Source organism: Elgaria multicarinata, chromosome 14 (assembly GCF_023053635.1).
Source record: "Elgaria multicarinata webbii isolate HBS135686 ecotype San Diego chromosome 14, rElgMul1.1.pri, whole genome shotgun sequence".
In the NCBI taxonomy this organism is placed as follows: Eukaryota; Metazoa; Chordata; class Lepidosauria; order Squamata; family Anguidae; genus Elgaria; species Elgaria multicarinata.
Genome location: NC_086184.1, coordinates 25,102,424 through 25,118,925, shown reverse-complemented (window position 1 = coordinate 25,118,925; position 16,502 = coordinate 25,102,424). Strand labels below are relative to the sequence as shown.

Here is a 16,502-nt window from a genome sequence, read left to right as displayed (position 1 = left end):
CAGCAGGTGTCATTTGTAGGCATGCAGCACCTGGTGAAATTCCCTCTTCATCACAACAGATAAAGTTGCAGGAGCCCTGCCCTCTTAGAGTGACCAGGTTTATTTTATTATTTATTACATTTATATCCCGTCTTTTTTTCCTCCAAGGAACCCAAGGTGGCGTACATAACCCTCCTCTCCATTTGATCCTCACAACAACAACCCTGTGAGGTAGGTTGGGCTGAGAAGTCACCCAGTGAGCTTCCATGGACAAGTGGGGACTAGAACCTGGATCTCCTGACTCCCAGTCCAACACTCTAACTACTGCACCACACTGACTTTATTTATTCGAAGTATAAAATTGCACCATTTGTCTAGCAGGCACTTGGGACAACATACACTAAAAACATAAAAACTTGACATAAACCAAGGAATGGGAGGCGTCAACATTAAAGAGGGGCAAAACCATTAGATTGTAAAAGCGTGACAGAAAGAGAAGTCTTTATTGCCCATCAAAAGCAGACTAAGGAAGGAGCCAATCTCACCTCTCTCGGGAGTCCACCATTTGGGGCTGCTATGGAAAAGGCCCTGTCTTAAGTTCCCACCAGCCTACCTCTAAGTGGTGGGACAGATAACAGCCACCTCTGATTCATCTGGGTGGTTGCAGGTTCATATTGTGCTTGTGTAATCCATCTGTTGAATAAAATGTGCATATGATTTCTGAAGCAAGAAGCCTATTTCCTTTGCAGTTTAGATGATGCGCACTGTCATAATGTGGTATTTATTTATTTTATTTATTTATTACATTTATATCCCGCCTTTCTTTCTCCAAGGAACCCAAAGTGACGTACATAATCCTCCTTTCCATTCTATCCTCACAACAACAAAAAAACCCTGTGAGGTAGGCTGGGCTGGGAGTCTCCGACTGTCCCAAAGTCACCCAGTAAGTTTCCATGGCTGAGTGGGTAGTAGAACCCGGATCTCCCGTCTCCCAGTCCAGCGCTCCAGCCACTACACCACACTGGCTCTCTTATTTTATAAGAGGCATGCATATCTTGTGGGAGAATCTCTTGTTGGATGCTTGCCAACTGCCGTTTTTATAAGCACGCTTTTTAATAATCTACTGCCTGATTAATGAGGGCATTCGAAGTTTTTAAATTAACCTATTTATCTTACCTTCGAAGTAAGCCCACAGAACGTACTAGCCTGCCACATTATTTTGCTAGTCTGCTAAGAGGCTAGTAGCCCGTATATCCATGCTGGCTTTACAGGAGAAGCCCTTTCCTCTGCAGCCACGTGAACATGTAGACTAATAAAAAGAATTAATTACCCTCTATCAAATGGGTTGGAGGAGGGACAGAGCATTTTCATGCTGGCCATAGAGCAGAGGTGGACAACTTATGGCCCTCCAGTTGTTTTGGCTTAGAATTCCCATTTGTCTGTGCTGGCTAGCATTGATGGGAGTTGTAGGCCAAAACATCTGGAGGCCCAAAAGTTGCCCACCCCTGTCCTAGAGGAAAGGGTTTCCCTTCCCCCACAACCAGCACTGAGCAGAAACCAATCAAGTTGAGAAAGGAGGGACAGTGTGGTCGCTTCCTCCTCTGCCTGCTCGCCAGCATGGAATTCCTAGTCGCACATGATGACCAGGCCAGTTAAATACAAGGCTGTGTTAATTGATTAAGGGCGCAATCTTATGCATGTTTCAACAGAAAAAAAGTCCTACAATTCCTAGCATTCCTGGCTGGGGAATGATGGGAATTGTAGGACTTTTTTTTCCTGTTGAAACATGCACAGGATGGTGCCCTTAACTGATTGCATAGGAATTTCATCCCTAAACATTACAGCCCAACCATTACGATGAACAGACTATGTCACCAAATAGGCAATAGTTATTTCTTGCAGCTTAAAACCGTGAAAAACACAAGCCCGTTCAGAGAATCATAGAATAGCAGAGTTGGAAGGGGCCTACAAGGCTATTGAGTCCAACCCCCTGCTCAATGCAGGAATCCACCCTAAAGCATCCCTGACAGATGGTTGTCCCGCTGCCTCTTGAAGGCCTCTAGTGTGGGAGAGCCCACAACCTCCCTAGGTAACTGATTCAACTATCATACTGCTCTAACAGTCAGGAAGTTTTTCCTGATGTCCAGCTGGAATCTGGCTTCCTTTAACTTGAGTCCATTATTCCGTGTCCTGCACTCTGGGAGGATCGAGAAGAGATCCTGGCCCTCCTCTGTGTGACAACCTTTTAAGTATTTGAAGAGTGCTGGCATGTCTCCCCTCAATCTTCTCTTCTCCAGGCTAAACATGCCCAGTTCTTTCAGTCTCTCTTCATAGGGCTGTTTCCAGACCCCTGATCATCCTGGTTGCCCTCCTCTGAACACGCTCCAGCTTGTCTGCGTCCTTCTTGAATTGTGGAGCCCAGAACATTCATTTAAGACATTCCAGTGCCCAGCCCACTTTGCTTCTATTGCCTGTTGAAATATTTGCTGCGTTACGTACAGTAAGTCACGGTCAGAGTGGCTGGCTAATGTCCGTCAGAGCGGCTGGCTAATGCACACGTGAGAGCAGAGTGTTGCAATCCCTCCAGCAGGGGGCAGCGCCGTCTTTCCAAGCAACAGGTATGTGAGGCTACATCAGCAGAAAGACCAATTCAAAACTCCCTTTTCCAAGGAAGAGACAGGAGCCCTGTTCAACACAATTGATGTTGATACTTATGCCCGTTGATTTCAGTATGTTTAAGGCTACTTCACCAAGGTAGGGGGCATGTTACAAGTTGTACAAAAGTCCAAAGAAATGATGCTTGAACACCGCAAGCAACCATCTTTGTGCTCTGGTTCGTGCTCCTCCACAGTATAAAACGAATGGACTGTTTTTAGTGTCTCTTCTGTTCTTATGAGCGTCAGTACATGGCTCGGGACCGTCGAACCTGACAGAACACCTCTCCCGACCTGAACATACCTGGGTACTACAAGCAACATCTGGGGAACCCCTCCGAGTACCACCTCTGTGCAGGGCTCGGAAGGTGACAATAAGGGAAGAGCCTTCTCAGTGGTGGCCCCCTGACTCTGGAATGAGCTCCCCTGAGGCCTGCCTGGCGCAGGCATCGTCATCTTTTCGGTGCTCGGTAAAGACCACCCTCTACTCCCGGGGACTTAATGGTATACGAGGCGGCATCTATGTCTGTTGTTTTAGAACAGGCCTGTTAGGAAAAACATTAAATTGTTTTAGCTGTTTACATTGTTTTAATTTTTCTATGGTTTTTTTAAAAATGTTTTTATTGTGTTGTATTTTTTAGGGGTGTGCACGGACCCCCCGCTCCGCCCCGCGCCGCTCCGCCCATACTCCGCTCCTCTTCGCCGCAGAGCTCCAGCTCCGAATCGGAGCTCCACAGTGGAGGGGAGTGGTGCCAAGGGCCCTTACCTGCCTCCATCCGCAGTCGCTCGACTTCTTCAATTGAGCCCGTGGTTCAACCAGGAAGTCTGGGCCGCAAATGCCCAGACTTCCTGGTTGAACCACGGGCTCAATTGAAGAAGCCGAGCGACCGCGGACGGAGGCAGGTAAGGGAGAGGAGGGCGGGGGGGGGGGGGGTTTACTGGGCCCTGCCGCTGTCGCCGCATAGGCGACAGCGACAGCGGCAGGGCCTGGTAAACCCCACTTACCTTTCCGGCGGAGCTCTGGATCGAGGCGAAGGATCCGCCTTCACCTCGATCCTCTTCACCACACTCCACCGGCCCCCCAATCCTCTTCGCCTCCGCCTTAAGGGCAGGCGAAGCCCCCCCGCTCCACTCCTGCTTCTCCGGTTCGAGGAGAAGCGGAGCACATCCCTAGTATTTTTATGAATTACAAACTGCCCAGAGAGCTATGGGGTGATACAGAAATTATATTGAGTAATTTGAAAGCAACATTTTAAAACTGCAGTCAGTGGAGGCTGGTGGCTCCGATGTCAGTCAGGTGGTGAATCGGTTTTGGGTTTCAGTCAGAACTCTAAAGAAGCTATCCAAGGTTCTGACTGAAACCTGGAACAGATTCACCACCCCGCTGACATCGGAGCTAACAGCCTCCACTGACTATAGTGTGTGCTTTTCTGGCCTGCCATGATGTCTGCACAAATTCATTTTGCAAGTTTACATTTTGCACTTTGATGTGTATCCTAGACAAGCCAAAGTTAGTCCTTCTAATGCCTGCCCCACTTAAAAGCATGACTAATCTTTATGACTTCACTGCTATCTACTGGGCAGTGTTTATGATGAGTAGTGAGCGATTCAGGAACTTTCACATTGTAAAAAGTTTTAAAAGGCTGAATAATACAGGGGATGGTTGCCATTCCGTATATGGAACTAAATCAAGGTAAATGCCATACCCAGTGAGGTAGTATTAAATTTTGAACTGCTGGTGCACGTCGTGACAGTCCACATAGCCACATCTCCCTAGGAGAGATAGTCCACATAGCCACATCTCCCTAGGAGAGTTCTAGGGAGAGTCAGGCAGCTGTGTTGATAAGTAGCAGCAAACCAGTTCTAGCACTTCACTACTCCACCACAAGCAGATCTTTGGTAAAGCTAAACGGCCTTATTTGCCCATTCAAGAACAAGCCACTCCAAAATTCTTTGCATTACATCAGGGATAACTCACAACAACATATACTTGCTGGAAAAATCGATTTACCCCTAGCTACAGTGAGGCTTCCAGCTAAGCTCAGAAGGAGCAGGAAATTCTGAGAGGAGGGAGAGGTAATGAGCATCTCTGCATTAAGGGAAATCACGTTGCTTACCCAAGGCTGTTGTGCTTCCTCGTTCTTTAGCACACTTGTTATGGGCTGTATTACACGAGAGGAGATGGGCATCTCCATGCTCTGAATTGAATACCTCCCTTCTGAGCATGCTCTGTTCACTTGCATTTAGACAGTGCCACCTAGTGGTGGAATACCATTTTAAAAATGGTATAATAATGGTATAATAATTAATACCATTTTAAAAATGGTTCTTTACATTCCGGGATTTCCAGGAGATACTGCAGAAGACATCATTCAATGGTGCTGAAACCTTCCGTGCCGAAACCTTTCATGAGCATGCAATAAATTGCTTGTTTAGAGGAGCCCAATGTCAGCATCCCTGTTAATAAAGAAGTGGTGGTGTGGTATCCCCATTTGAGAATATTCCCTCTTTTCTGAAAGCTTCTCTTAGGAATGAAATGGACTCTGCCAGAAATTAGGGTAAGTCGGTCCAATTGACTCCACCATTTCATTGACTGGTATGGGGCTCTTGAGAAAGATGCTGCAGTTTTGAAATTGGACCATCCAGCTTTTCCCTTCTCCCAAATTCAATGATGCTCCTCTCCCTCTCTTAAGATATGTACTTAAGATATGTACAGCACTAAAAGAAAGACACCAATGTCCCCAAACTTAAGAGAGGACAGAAGGCCAGTGTTCCAGAGGTGACTGGTAACCAGAAATGGTCCATGATGTGAATCCTGAAAAAGAATATGTAAAACAGAGGTAGACAACCTAGTGCTTTCCAGATGTTTTGGATAGATCCCCCCTCTGATTCACCTCAGAGGGATGCCTTGGAGCTTCTGAACCAGCCCTGATTCAACTTGGGGCACCTCAGGACTGCCCTGGCCCACTTTGGATTCGGTTCCAAATCTGAAGCAAGTTGGCTGTTGCGGGAGTCCTATGGCCTCCCGGCCAGGTGCAAGGCCAACCAGGAGTCCAACCTGCACCGAATCTGGCCTTTTCCAGCCGCAGTAGTTTGCAACAGTAGATCTACGGCAGGCCAGAACTGCCATCTTCCTTAAAGATGGCGGCTCTCCTAGAGGGTTAGGGTGGCTCGCCATTGTCAGCAGAGGCTTCTCCTGCTCACAATCCCCTACATGCCCGTTGGAAGGCCTGGCACGGAGTTAATCTGAAGGAACACGAGACACTTGCTTTGGGGCACGTCTTCCCTTTGATAACCTTAATTTTCAATCACTTGGCTGCAAAACACTACTGGGAAAATAGACACAGCTGACAGAAACGTTAGTTCCAGGCGGCTTCCCAGAGAGCGTTCCAGAACAGCCGTGTGTGTGCCTGCTCCTTCCAGGCTTAAAATAAGATGCAAGCAACAGCATGAAGATCTATCAAGTCCAGGTATCAAAGCACTCCACTGCAGGCCAGAGAGGTGAACGAAAGAGCTAGCAGGGCTGGACAGATGCCACAGCTGTGCGCTCGCCTGTGCAGAGCTTTTAAACCTTAGATGCAGCACGATTGCTTGGCTGTTGTCAGTTGCTGCCCCTTTTCAGCCTGCAACTGTTCTGCTGAGGAAACTGCAGTGACTGCCTATTTGCTACCGGGCCAGGTTTAACATTCTGGTACTAGTGTAATAAAAGCTCTAAACAACTTGGGATCAGGATACCTGAGAGAGCACCTTCTCCCCTATCAACCTGCCTGGTCACTGAGGTCATCAGAGGACATGCCCCTGGTGGATCCACATGGCCGTATGGCCCAATAGGAGCCCACCCTAAGAAGATCCTTCAACGTGGTGGCCTCTTTTCTATGGAACTCCCTGCCTCTGGAGGTCAGGCAGGTGTCAACACTGTGTTTTTCCAGAGCCTTCTGAAATCAGCTTTATTCCAGAAGCCTTCCTTAACTGACCAACCGTGTTCTTTATTGGTACAATTTTTAATTTGGCATTTATTTCTTTTATCTTTTTATCATTTTACCTTTTGTTGTTCACCACTCTGCAATTTGTTTGGATGTGGAGCAGTATATAAATGATGTAAATAAATAAATAAATAAATAAATCTAAAATTATTTCATTTCTAGCCCACCCTTAAGGGTGGAGCTCTCAGGGATACAGTTAAAAGAATTTATAAAAAAAACTGTTTCGATAAAATCCATCACAAGAGAAATTGCAAATTCAAACCAGTACAAATTACTGGTAAAAACCAATGGCCCAGATTAAGAAAAGGCCAGTGAAAACAGCAGGTCTTCAGAGCTTTACTGAAGACCTGCAAAGAAGGGCCATGACAAACTTTTGACGGAAGTTGATTTCAGAGATGTGGGGCCACCACTGAGAAGGCCCTCTCCCTTGTACTCATCAGCCTAACCACCCTTGGCAGCAGGCAGGAGAGAAGAGCCTCGGTTGAAGAACTCGGAGTGTGGCAGGCTGGTACAGGAGAAAGTGGTCCTTCAACAGCGGCAAATCATTGTACCGGAGGGACAAACGAAGGGAAGAATTGATCAGCTTCGTGTGCGGCAGCCAGCATGCTGTTAGCCAGCCTTACCCCTGCAAATCTGAGGACAGGCTCAGCATCAAGGGTAGGCATGGTTAGGCACCTGTCAAGGGCCCAGACTCCAGCACAGGCCCACTGTCAAAGAAAACCCCACCCTGGAATTGATCCTCTTCACCATTGCAAGCGGCTTGTTCACCCCCTCCTTGCCCTGGCACAGATAACAGTGGTGATGGGGAGGAGGAGGAGCAGAAGAAGAAGAAGAAGAAGCAGATGCCCTGCCTCCTTGCTCCCTGGCTCCCTCCCAGTCCAAGCAAGCAAGCAGCAGCAGTGATGAGGAAGAGGAGGAAGAGGAAGAGCAGCTGGCCACAATGGCAGTGAGAAGGTAGCCTCTGCTCCACCCTCAACCCAGCCCAGCCTCAGCCCGGAGAGCCCACCTCCACCGGCTTACCTAGAGAACTCCATCAGCCACTATCCGGCAGGAAGAAAGCTGCTGGTGGGACGGTTCAGACCAGCCGCTGGCCCTCTGTTGCTGTGGGGCCTGGAGCTCTCGGCATGTGGCTGTGATCCCACAGGAGCCCGGAACCACCGAGATCTCATGAGAGGCCCCGGACAGCAGCGAAGGAAAGGTGGTGGGCTCTCTGGGCTGGAGGGGCGGGTGGCAGAGAAGGAGGGCTGTGTGGCAGCAGGGGGCGGCGAGGGTTGTGCAGAGCTCACACCAGGCCTGGAGCCTGTGGAGGGTGATTTTCGAAGAGCTCCCCTTTTGAGATGTAGCCCCTCTTGAGATGGAGGAAGAATGACCACCAGCTGGCGCTGCGTGAACTGTGCCCTCCCAGCTGCCAAATTTGTCAGCAGGGTCACGGAGAGTGCCAACGCAGCGTCCTTGCGTCAAATTAAGTTAACAGTAAGCCAATTACCGCAGCAGCTTTACCGACTAAGCTGTGGAAAGTTGCACATCTCAATGCCTTTGCCACAGAAGGAGTGGCAAACGCGGCCTCTTCTCCGCTGGGCCCCTCTAGGCCAGCTGATAAGACAGAGGATAAAAGATTCTCTTTCACTTTTCATCCTCTGAGAGACGTGGGATTTACAACGGTCTCGGATTCGGATCCCTACTGCAAGATGACAGCGGAGTAATCAAAACTGACATTTAAAGGACGCGGAGACCAGCCTGGCATCAATGGGACAAGCTGAGAAAGGCAGGCTGTGATCACTTTTCAAACTAGAAATGTAAGAGCTCCCATTTTCAGAATGCGTGGCGGGCGGCCAGAAATGGAAAGGTCACTCTACAAAAGAGGGCAAGGTTCCTGCAGCTTTAACTGTTGTGATGAAGAGGGGATTTCACCAAGTGCTGCATGTGTACAAATGACACCTGCTGAAATTCCCCTTTCAATCACAACAGTTAAAGCTGCAGGTGCCTTGCCCTCTTTCATATCTGGTCACTCTAGTATGGCAGGTACAAAAGAAGACAAGGCTCATTCAGCTTTAACTGTTGTGATGGGGAGGGGATTTCACCAAGTGCTGCATGTGTACAAATGACACCTGCTTAAATTCCCTTTTCTATACAACTGTTAAAGAAACGGGAGCCCTGTCCTTTACATATGATCACTCTAGTGTTGTGTGTGTGTGTGTACCTGTTAACATATTGCCACTGGGTGATAACTGCAACTCTATCAAGTCTGAGTTGGTCTTTAGTCTCTGACACTTTTTCTGCCCTGTAATGCATCAAAAACATCCTTTTCCATTTTGACTTCACATGTATTAATTAACACTACTTTTCTTAACAACAACAGATATGAAAAAGAGATAATACAGAGGCTGAAGCTACATGGAAGTGTCCTCTCCTTTCCCAAGGATATAAAACCGGAGAGACTAATTTGAGTTATAACTTGAACTCAAACCCACATTTTGTATTCTCCAATTTTGCTAGTACTTGAGTCCCTGTTTAGCATGCTCCTCCCCCACCCAAAAGTCAGTGTTTCTCTTCAGGAGGAAGCTTACCTAGGAGTAATGGCTGCTCGAATAGGCAACGCAGGTGTAAGGGATACCTCTGAAGGCTGTCAACAATTGCAAGGAATTCGCTTGGATCTTCTATTCCGGGCAAAGAAAGTAACCACCACCAACAAAATGTCCTCAGCTTGTAGACTGTCTGTATGATGGCATATGCTTCCTGTTCTGCCTGTGAAATCCCAGCAGGGTTCACCCGTGGCTTCTGCGCGATCCGGGGACGGCAAACACCCAAGCAAGTCGTTACACGATAGCAGGTACGGCGCCAGTTTTATAACTCCGCTGAGCTCCCAACTTGACTCCGTGACTCCCGATGGCCAGGCACGCGCTCGGCGAACGTGCTGAACAGCTGTCGGAGAAACATGGGCTGGCAGGAGAGACGCGACATCATTTTGGATCCCTGTGGATTAGTATAAAATGCCACTGCTGCGCTGATCTTGAAAGGATGAGGGGCAGGTAGTGCAACCTGAACCTCTTGTAGCGTCTGCACTTAATATCACTTAAGAACAGCCCTGCTGGATCAGACCAAAGGTCCGTCAAGCCCAGCACCCTGTGCCCGTGAGCAGATGCCTCTCGCAAGCTGACAACCAGAGCATAAAGGCACGGGGCTTCTCCTGCTGTTCTTCCTACTCTGAGATCCTTGAAACAACAACAACAACAACATATTTATTTGTTACCCACCTCTCCCTCTGGATCAAGGCAGGGTACAACCATAAAATACATATTTCCCCAGTCCTCAGAGCCAATCCTTATCCAGAAATTTTGGATCTAGCTTGCCGACTTCCCTTACCTACATTGTTCTAACATGCCAGAGGCTGTTCACCTTGGAGACCTGCTGCGGATATGGGTATGGCCCGGCGCGAGATTTACACCCTCTCCCCCGGATTTTCAAGGGCCAGTGAGAGCTCACCGGACGACGTGGAACCGGCGGGGTATAAATGTTTTAATAATAAATAAATACCCCCATCTGTTGCTACTTTATTGGTATTCCTCCTCTCGACTTGAAGGTTTCATTTAGCGATTGTGGCTGATAGCAACCGATAGAGCTTTCCTCCTCTAGGAACTTGCTTAACCTTCCTTTAAAGCCACCTGAGATTGCGGCCAGGCCCACAACTCGGCAACTGTGAATTTAAATGCATTGCTCAGCTGGGGCTGTAGCACCAAAACGGTGGCCATTGCCTGCATGCTCTGGCTCCACCCTCCCTTCTTCCCAGGGGAGGAGCCACAGTTCAATGGGAGAGTGCCAGCTTCGTTTGCAGAAGGTTCTAGCAGCCCTACCATTTGCCAGACTGAGGCAGTGGCCTTAGGCAGCAGATGCTGGAGGGTGCGGAGGGGATGCGGCGGCAGTGGTGGCAGCCCCCTGGCCATCCCTCTCTATTGGAGGACTCTGCTGTGGGTTCCAGGTAGCCCATCCTCCAGCCCCTGAGCTAGCCTGTTGCCCTCAGGTACGGTGGGGGATGCTGACCCACCTCCAGGGTCAAGGTAAGTTTCAACGGCCAGGCCAGTCAGCAACGGTGGGTGCCATTTTATTCCTTGGGCTGGCTCTACTTCAAACCACAGCATCTCTCATTTTAAAAGTGATGCGAAAGGCCTCTTCCTGAGACCCTGGGGAGCTAGTGCCAGTCAGAGAGACAACTTTCGGCTAGTTGGACAATTAGTATGACCCAGTATGAGGCAGCCTATAATAGTAGAATCTGGGGTACATCCTCTGATGCTGATGGGGATGTATTTCCCCCCAGCAAGATTAATAGCAGCTCCAGGGCAAGGTTTTAGTTTGAAAACACAGGTGTGTGTGTGTGTGTGTGTATATATATGGGTGGGTAACCTCCTGTCCTTCAGCCTCTTTGCTCCAATCAAATTTAGAGCCTTTGCAGCTGTTTAAATCCCAAAACACCCCACCCCTTGACGAGATCAGGGCAGTCAAAGACAGTTTGCTCAGTGAAAAAGAGAGACAACTAGGGCTGTGCTCTGCTCTGATTCGAATTGCAAATCTGGAGCGGAGCAACCCGATCTGCCTCCGCCAAAGGCGGATCCAAATTGGGTCAGGGGAGCTGCGGATTGAGATGAAGCGGTTTGCCTCCATCCAGAGCTCTAAATGCAGGTAAGTGGGAGGGGGGAGGGGGTTTACCTGGTTCTGCTGCTGCTGCAGTCTGTGTGGCAACAGCGGCAGAGCCAGGTAAGTGGGCAGGGGGAGGGGGGCTTACCTGCGCCTGTCACGGTCCGTCACAGGCTTCAACTGAGGCCCAGCAACGGACTGCAACAGACGCAGGTAAGTGGGGGGAGGGGGGCTTACCTGGCTCTGCCGCCGCAGTCTGTGCGGCGACGGCGGCGGAGCCAGGTAAGGGGGCAGGGGGTCTTATTCGGCCCCCATTTTGTCCCCCCTTCTCTGCTTCCACTGCCTGCTGCAGAGGCAATTAAGTAGGAAAGGGGAGGGCAAAATCTTGATCCACCCCTCCGGATCGCGCTCCGCGGAGTGGGGGAGGGTCGGATTGACTCAAAGCGGTTCGGGCTTGATCAGAAAGTTCCGAATCGGACCATGAAGCGATTCGGGGGGGGGGGTCCAAGCACAGCCCCAGAGACAATGTTCAAGGATGTAAAACAACAATGTTTTATTCCCCAGAGTCTGCCACAGTGTTTCAGCCCAATGCCATATATTTTGGGGGCCGTCTTCAGATGTTAAAGGTTTTTAATGCAGTCTGCAGAAATCCCTGGGGGGGGGGGGAAGATATGCCTCCAAGATGAGGTCCAGTTGAGGGGTTTTACATCCTGGGACGTTGCCTCTGCTTTTCGCCACGTGGTTTGGGTTCGTAATGTTTTGACAGACTTGGGAGACGTTTTGATGCCTGAGGTGGAGAAGATGGAAATAACCCCCCCTCCCCCAGTTCCATATACAGAAGTCATCCAGACGGGCACTTCAATCTTACAGTGTGTCTTCCACCACAGGGGCGCAAGGTAGGCCGCGTGGGGCGCACCGCTCTGCCCACAAACAGAGGGGAAGGGCCAGGAAAGGGGGAGGACTAATCCTGTTCCCCCCCCCCCCCCCCCATGCACACACACCAGCATCTGCTGCCTGAGGCGGCTGCCGCTCTCTGCCTAATAATAGAACCGGCCCTGAGGAATACCCAAGCGCACATCACGTCTATTTGGGTTCCCACAAGGTTCCTTTCCGCCTTCTTTGATTACACATAAACAGACACTAAAGTAGGAATACGGGATTGAGGTTGGTGTGAACGACCACAAGCGCTTGAATGCCGCACAAATGATATTGATTTCCATTGTCCTTATGATGAAAGACATTTTTCTAAAAAAAAAATACTTTATTTATTACATTTTTATTCTCCCCAAAAGCTGGAGCTCTCTGGGTAGTTTACAACGAAAACCATAAAACACAGCACGTTGAAACAGAATATAAAGCTTTAACAGTTAAAAATGGCATAGACAACCATAATCATCTATTCCCCCCCTCCCCAACACTGGTTAAATGGATTTTAAAAAGAAAAACAAAACGTATCATAAAACGGAACATCTTTCGCCCTCTCAATCCCAGAGCGATTTCAGTGCACTTTGGGGTCATGCCAATATTCACAGTGGGAAATTACCAGTTACGGTTCATATTTCACGCTGGCTATGATCTGCCTACGTGACGGACTTGGCTGGGCTTTATTAGTTCATGTTTTATTTAAGAGCTACACGGAGCTGCAAGCTAGACGAGGCCTTTTGCACTTCTTGCGTTGCACAGCCCTTGCTGCGGCTTCGAGCACCCTTCTCCAACCTGGTGCCCTCAAGATGTGTTGGGAATACAAGTCCCAGCATCCCCCAGCCAGCCATAGAGTGGTACTACAACACATCTGGAGGAAAAAGTGGTTTTTAGAAGATGGAATCTGTCCTTTGAAAGTGAGGCCATGAGCCTGGAACGTTTCATTCAAAAGCAACATTTGATTGAAGATAATGATTAAAGAGATCTGTCCTCGAGGGATTTTAGCAGGCCATCTTTTCCGTGTTACTTAAAAAGAGTTGAGATTGTGGCTACGGTTCATTACCTTTCCAAAAAAGGCTCTGAGGAATGAAGAATTGTGCCAATGTTATTTGGTAAAAGGATACCGCAATTAACCACAAATTAACGCGAAAATAAACGAACGTCCTCTGTTCTCCCAAAGTGCCCTTTTTTCAATTTGCTCTCTGCTTGGCCTTGTATTTACATAATTTTATGGAACACCTTTTTAGCAAATATACCTCTGCGCTTATTGATTTTGATGTTATGTTGACATTGGTGTTTTATGCCAGTTCAATGTTATTACAATCATTTGGATTTTTGTTGTATTGTTGTTGAGTTTTGTTATTGTGTGTGTAAGCCGTCTTACGAGGATATAAACCATGAAAAGGTGGGGTAAAATATTAAATAACAACACCAACAACATTCTCATTACAAATCAAAAGCAAAAAGCTAAGCAGAACTTTTTATTTTAAAGAAAAAAGTGGGTGCAGTTGGGAGATATGTGGGGAGGGGACATTCAGTCCCTCTCTTTCCATTCATGTGTTTCAGATACTGTGCAGTTGTTCCTCAGGTTCATCCGTACCTTCGGCCTGTTCACTGGTTCCTCACAGACCAACTATCATTAGAGACAATTAAATGGGACAGGGGCATTAGGCAGAAGGTGGTTTGCTGGAGGCAGCTAAATTGGCCATCATGAAAGAGCTGCAAATGGTTATTTAATGATTTTGTTATTGTATTATTACTTCTGGTAGAGCCAGGCAAAGGTGCTTTATGAGATTTTCTGCCTCAGGCACTGAAATAAATCCGCAGCTGAGTTTCAGCTGTGAGGGCTGCAGCTGAAACTCAGAGGGAACAGTGAATTCTGAGGGGGTGGGCCGCAGAAACGGCAGTGTCTCTGCTGATTAAAAAAAAAAAGTAGTGCCAGTCCTGAGAAACACCTTGGATAGCTCAGTTTGAGTTCAGAGTGGTTCTGACTGAAACCCAGAGCAGATTCGCCACTCCACTGACTTCGGAGCCATCAGACTCCACTGGTCTTAGTAGGGTGGGTGGGTGGGTGGGAGGGGAACTTCACCTCGGGGAAGTGTAACGTTAGCAGCGGATGGGCTTCTCCTGCAGTAGAAAATATTGGTGTGAGCATTTCCCCCCCACCGTAAGCCATCATCCTCGATGAGAAAATACACACTGAGTGACATTTCTGGCTCTAAGAGAAGAGGGAAGTCACTTTCCCATGGTCATTGGAGCCTTCTTCCATCCATTAGCAAGGATGGTATTTTTTTTTCCTCGAGGGAAGGAGAAAGAAAAGGGTAGCAGGCTGATGAGGGCTAGCACTGTGTCCCTTAGGGCATTGAAGCCTAACATTTGGCTTGTTGTGAAGATAAAATGAGGAAGACGAGGACCAGGGGACTGTCTATATATTATTGCATTTATATCCCGCCTTTTTTCCTCCAAGGAACCCAAGGCAGCGTACATAATCCTCTTCCTCTCCATTTTATCCTCACAACAACTCTGTGAGGTAGGCTGGGCTGAGAGTCTGTGACTGGCCCAAAGTCACCCAGTGGGTTTCCATGGCCGAGTGGGGACTAGAACCCGGATGTCCCGACTCCCAGTCCAACACTTTAGCCACGACACCACACTGGCTCATTGTCTTTGCCCCAGGGTGGGTCCGAATCTGCACTGCGTCAGTTATAAGATGCAGCCACCGATTTGGAACCACCCTGGTGCGAAGAGCTGAAGACGTGGAGCAGGAAAGTCAGGGATTTACCCTGACTTTTCTTGCCCGGGCGAGGTCAGTGAGGCTGTTTTCCGTCTGTCCTCGCTTGGGCGCTGCTCCGGGGGAGTGTTCCTGGGTGGAAGGCGACCTGCCATTGTTCACTGGAAGCCATAGGAGGGGAAGGGGATGGGCCCAGTGAGCCTAATGGCCACCCAAAAGCCAGCATTGTCTCCCTCCATAACTTGCTACTCCACACCAGCGAAACTGCGGGGTTTGGCGGCGGAGCGGTGCCAGCTTGGTGCTGTGAAGGCCACCCTATGTAAGCTGCATTGGGTTCCTTGCAAGGGTGGGGAAAAGAGAGAATATAAATACAAGAACACATAAATAAATACGTAAACAAAACTAGCGGTGGTGCTCTCATGCTTTTACCGCTTCTGCTCCTTTAATAGATTTGATTTGTTATTTTTCTATACTGTTTCTGTTGTCCTAAAAGTAAAGGCACTATATTTAAAGCAAATAAATAACCTATAGTAGGTTGAGCTGAGAGATAGTGATTTCCTCAGGATTGCTGAAGAGGGATTTGAACCCAGGTCTCCCTAGACCCTGCATTTCAGCATACGTGCCAAAAAGCATACAAACCTTGCTATTAGGGGAAAGGCCAAGTGGGATGCGGTAGAAGAAAAATGAATTTTCCTGAGATGATAACATTCCTATCCTTTTTATTAGGATTTTTTTTTATGGGACTACAGCAGACTCTCTTAAAATACTGTTATGAATTTGGGCCATTTGATTACTGCTGTTGGCTTTGCCTAAAGTTTCCTGTGATGGGAGTTAAGACAAAATAAATTTGACAGAATTCCTGCAATGGCAGTGAATGGTCTCCTGACTAGGGATCAGTGTTCCACAGCATGCTTGTGAGAGAGAAAAAAGGAGGGTTTTTTTTAGCACTTTGAACTTTGGGAACATTGGTATCTGTGTTTGCTGAAGGCAAACCTCTCTCTGGGAATCTACTGGCCATTTTAGGTACCTAACGATGATGGTGATGTTCTTCTCCTCCTTTTGCTTCTTCTTCTTAAGGCCGTTTCTACACCTGCCTTTTTTCCAGGGATCGTCCTGGGATCATCCCTGTGCATGCAAATGAAACACAGGGGATCCTAGGAGCAGGAAGGGACAACCCCTCCATTTTCCTGGGATAATCCTTAGGTGTAGAAAGGGCATTAGATTCTACTTGCTTCCAATATATTATACTTGTCTGTGGCTGTATTCCCACAACATGCTAACCCATCACGGGTCGTCGTGTTGGCTGAACGCAGCACATTTTCCACAGGGTGTCCTGTTAATCATGCGGTGTGGTTTATTTTTCTCAAGCAAGCCTCCTTGAGAACCCATGTTTTTTGTTGGGTTGTTCAGCGTGGTTAACAAACCATGCTGCGTTGTTAACCAGCAACCTGGCCGGAAATGCACTGTGTTCAGACAACACGATAAAACTCATTCATCAACAACTCACAGTGGGTGGGTTAGTGTGTTGTGTGAACCCAGCCTGTGAGTTTAAAAAAATGATTAAAAATGTGTTAAACCTCTAATGATGTCTCATCCAAAGGAAACTAA

At 48.1% G+C, this 16,502-nt stretch overlaps 1 protein-coding gene across 1 annotated transcript in view; it reads right to left on the bottom strand.

Annotated features, from left to right (window-relative positions):
- The window catches only part of CMIP (c-Maf inducing protein), a 605,118-nt gene that overhangs the window by 471,812 nt on the left and 116,804 nt on the right, over nt 1-16,502 (bottom strand). The gene's annotated exons all lie outside the window — the stretch shown is intronic.